This window comes from Arachis stenosperma, chromosome 9 (genome assembly GCF_014773155.1).
Source record: "Arachis stenosperma cultivar V10309 chromosome 9, arast.V10309.gnm1.PFL2, whole genome shotgun sequence".
Classification (NCBI taxonomy): Eukaryota; Viridiplantae; Streptophyta; class Magnoliopsida; order Fabales; family Fabaceae; genus Arachis; species Arachis stenosperma.
In genome coordinates, this window is record NC_080385.1 from 105,530,004 (window position 1) to 105,534,874 (window position 4,871).

Here is a 4,871-nt window from a genome sequence, read left to right on the forward strand (position 1 = left end):
AACTTATATAATTTATAAACAAAAAATATTTATATGTGTAGCATGTATGATAAAGTAATAAATATTTACAAAACACATCACTTGATAATATCCAATCCGTTATTTTATGTGAGATTTTCAACATAATAATCCTTTGGTCATCATTATCATCATTAAATAAATATGTCCTTATATACATAATATATACTTAATTATTATATTAAATATTTACTGATTTATTTGTTTATTAAGTGATTAGGTCTAAGTACTTAATTTTCAATCGAGAGAAAGTGATCTAATATAGACTAGTCAGAATATTATGTATATAATAATAATAAAAAAAAAACAACATATATAGGAAATTTAATGTGTCCAAGTTCACCCTCTCCTGTGTATATATATGGCTATGATGAGGTTCTGATAAGGTTTTCTAGATGGCAAAGATTCTCTTCCCATATGAGGAGTAAGGTCGACCATTGAAATTAATAGGTTACAACATTGATTGCAGCTAAGTGGGAGGGTCGATCAATTGCTATCAGCATCGAGTTTGAAAAGGATGTATAAAGATAAACTTGGATTGATGCTTTTTTTTTCTCCCAATTTGTTTGATGATTGACATAATATGCATCGATATATTCACATATATACATATGATCTTTTTTCTTTTGTTTTGTAATTTAGCATATAAAAGTCTACTCTTCTATAATGATTGCTTATTAGGGTCTAAATTCATCTTCTACACCATCTCCTTCATCATAGTGCCATCAAGCGCCCGTTGAATTGAAAATGTAGTAATTTTTTTAGTGGCGCATATAGTTAAGTTTTTTTAAAAAATAAAAAAAAATCTAATTTTTTGAAAGATAAACATTGTGAATAAGAAAAGTTATTAAGTTAATAATAATAAAACTATGGATATTGCAAAGGACTTTTTATGCAGGTACAAAATGCATACATTATAGATGTGAAATTTAATTAACTAAATTACTAAATTTTTAAAGTGATAGCATACATATCAAGAAGAAAATTGTAATAGAAATAATTTAAATATTTAAATTGTGAAAAAAGAGAACCAATATGTTTTTTTAATTTAAATAATTTGAATATTTGAATACGATTACCAATATAATTTTTATTTAAAAAAATTATTGCATATTAAGTACTATTTTTGTCTTAATATTTTCATTTTATTTTTAAGTTATCCTTAATTTTTTATTTCAATTTTACTCCAACATTTCAATATATTTCAATTATACTCCTAAGTGTGATAACATGTAATATGAAGATCGTATGATGATGTATCACTGACACAAAATTACAGGTTTTTGAAATTCTTAAAAATTTTCAATAATAAAACTATACTCTATCCTGGAATTAACCTAATTAATTCATTATATTTACCCGTGAAGTAAGGGCGAAACATGTTTCATCAAAATTAAGATATGAACATTAACTTAAAAGTTCAAATGAAAGTTTAGAAACCAAGAAAACAAAAAAAAAAAAAAAAACAAATTACTTAGGAATGTAGTTTTTTTTTTTGAAAAAAAAAAAGATTAATATATATGCATGCTATTATCATGTTCAAATATATATCAAGGACAGAAAGAATCCTTGACATGTCAAGAACCCAAAAGGTATATATAAGGTTTCTATTTTCATGTTTATTTCCATCCCATCACTAACAACCTCTCTAATTGCGTTTTTCATTCAAGGTCCCTTCTTATCTGACTAACGTAAATTGCACTTTTAAAGTTGTTTGAATTTTTTTTTTATATTAAAAACAAAGCGCTTGTAGCTAGTTTAAACAATACTTTTTTCTTTAACTAGTTTACTCAAACACTTCTATACATAATTTGTAGTTCTTAACATTGCTTTTAAATTTATCTAATTAAATATTGTTTCACTGGGATTTATTTACCAAGTTTGTATCAAAAGATTTCAATTCAAAAAGTAGATAGACTTCTTTTACAAAATTTGACCTAGACACTTATTAACTTAACTTGCCAAGAATTTGTATTGGAACGAATAATTTCATTAATATTCGCACAATCTTATAAATAGAATTTTTTGAATGTTTGAGTAAGAACAAAATCAAATATAAAACTTAAAGAATGTTAAAAACAAGAAACAGGAACAATAATGCTCGAAAGCTGGAAAATAAACGAACAAAGAATAATGATAATCAATAAATTGAAAGAACAAAACTTAAAATATGTAAGAACCGGAATATCTACCTTAATAAAATAATACTTTAATAGCCTGGAATAGGTTTGGAAACTTAAAAATAATAATTAGAAAATTTAAATATGATATTTGAATTTAACAGATTTTTTTGAGTTAGAAAATGTAATTTTTTGCGAAAAATTGTGTAAAAATGCGTACTGATAAATTAGCCGGCAGTATCGGCTTAAGTCTGTTCGGTACTGGGTGAGAGTAATAAAAATTGTAGAAAAACTTAAAAAATAATTAAAATTAAAAATCGCGCGCTAATTCTAAAGGTTCGGCCTAAAATTGAACCAAATGGACCAAAAATACTAACGGGTTGTATCGGACCCAAATTGAGCCTAAATCCAACATATATATTCACATTTAAGTGGCCAACCTAGACACTTTCAGCACAAATGGTAGTGAGAGAAGGGAGGAAAGAATGGTTACTATTCACCTTCTCCTTCAATTGCTTGTATCTTGAGTTACGGAGCTCCGATTGATGAGCTATTTGCGACAATGCGAAACTCTTACCGAATCCGTCATTTCTAACCAAGCTTTGCTGGTAAAAACTTGCGTCTCATGCTCTAGTTTCCTACCCTAAGTAATTTTACATTTTTAGGTTTGGTGAATAGATTTTTGTGATTTTGGTTGTTTAAGGGTGATTTAGCATTGGAATATTATTAGGTTTTGCCCCTAATACCGTCAGACAAGGTAAGTCTCTTCAAACCCTTGTGGTTTGATATTTTGGTTAGTCCTGGTGTTGATTTTGTATATTATTTAATATTAGATTGAAGTTTGGTGTTTATTGAAGTGAGCTTGGTGGTCTTGAGCTTTGAGATTAAGCATGGTGGCCTTTGCTTGGTGGTTTAAGTTGTGTGAGAATCGACCAAGGTATGGTTTCGATTTTTTTTATGTAATATGTAATGTTTCGTGAAACTTAGGCTAGTGGCCTTAAGATAGGATTGAATGTTTGGGTGCATATTTAATTGTATGTGAATTTGATGTTTGAAGATAAGTTCTATGGTGGTGATGATGATATGGAGTTTTGGAATGTGGGAATATGTATATGATGAAAGGTTGAATGAGTTGAAAGTATTCCAAGTTGATTATGATGATACTATTGATGTTGATTGTTGATTTTCAATGACGCATGAGGTTGATGATGAATGTTGAGATTTATTATTATTGATGAGAGTTTGTTGATATTGTTGATGATTGATGATGATTAATGGTGCTGTTGTTGATGAATGAGTAAGTTATTTATTTATTTTAAGCTTGGATATCTGTATCGATGTGAAGTTCTAGAATTGCCTTTGGTGTCCCGAAACCTTATATCTTACGTATTGGGTACTATTACCATATTGAGAGCCTGTGGTTCTCATATCATATATTGTTGTTGTTCTTTTTCAGATGCAGGTCGCAAATCCACCTGGATGAGTTTGCGGACATGGTGACAGAGAAGAAGATGGTTTCTCCTTTGTTTTATTCTTCTTTATTTTGATGTAGTTACTCTCTCAACCTTTATATTTATATAACTTTGTTGCCTTAAAGGCTTTTGCTTTAACCTTTGAGAGATAGGAAGTAAGCCTTTTGTAAAACTCTGTTGTATCTCTCGACTAGTCGCCGTAAACTCTGTCGGCTGTGACTAGTTTTCTTTTTGTATATATATATATATATATATATATATATATATATATATATATATATATATATATATATATATATATATATATATGGTATGAGCTTTAGAACTGTCATGACACTTTGTTATCTTTTGCTTTACAACTAGAGGTAAGACCTAGGGTAATGGGCTGTTACAAAACCAATGTTCTAAAAATCAGACCGGTCGGTCAAATCGGTTCAATTGAAAACCGACAAAAAAATGGTCCGATCTAGTGTGTAAAATTGTCCAATCGAGAACTACTGAACCGCCCTGTCGAACTTAACCGAAATCGGCTGGTTTACAAAAATCGACATCTTTTCCTTCCTTGAAAGGGAAAAAGGGATTGCCCGCGTTATCCCCCCTTCTCCAATTCCTTCCTTTAGCAAACTGCCTTAGCTTCCACCAAAAAAAGCAAACCCTAGCCTGCACCAATTGTTTTCGCCGTCTGTTGGAGTGAAAGACTGCTGCCGTCATCCGTCGAACTCAAGAACTTCCATCCTCGTGCTCTTGGGCCTCTCGCCGGATCCTCCGCGTCATGTGCTCGCATATCGCCTCTCTCCTTTGTGCTCGGCTGCTTGCACCTCCCTCCGCTAGTGAGTTCTTGAGTTGTGCGTGTTGGTTGCTCCTCATCGTCAATGGTTATCTCTGCTCAATTATGTCTCCCAGTCTCACTCGAGTCTCGTCTTAATCACTGGTATCTCGTGGTTCATCTATCTCATCACCGACGGTAGAAGCAACTCGTGGGGTTGACTCTTACTTCATCGCTGACTCACCGTCGACTGTTGGTGAGTCCCTGCACCATCACTTCCCTGTTCTCTCTTTTCTAGATTTTTCTTCTTCCTGTATTTTTTCATGTTGCTGAATTGCTAATCAATAAATTTGCCTTGTTGCTGATTTAAATGTTGTTGTAAATCGGAACTTTACTAGAATTTGTTAAATTTGTTGCTGTAACTTGAATTTGTTGCTTTCCAGTCACAAAATCAGAACAAAATGCTCAGTTAGTGCTTGGTTGATAATTATAGAG

At 31.1% G+C, this 4,871-nt stretch overlaps 1 long non-coding RNA gene across 1 annotated transcript; it reads left to right on the forward strand.

Moving 5' to 3' along the window:
- The first annotated feature begins 2,603 nt into the window (after positions 1-2,603).
- On the forward strand, positions 2,604-3,812 carry LOC130947397 (uncharacterized). The gene is made up of 4 exons (XR_009072640.1): positions 2,604-2,746; positions 2,842-2,895; positions 2,972-3,075; positions 3,595-3,812. It is a non-coding gene; the product is annotated as an uncharacterized LOC130947397 (long non-coding RNA).
- Positions 3,813-4,871: the final 1,059 nt, after the last annotated feature.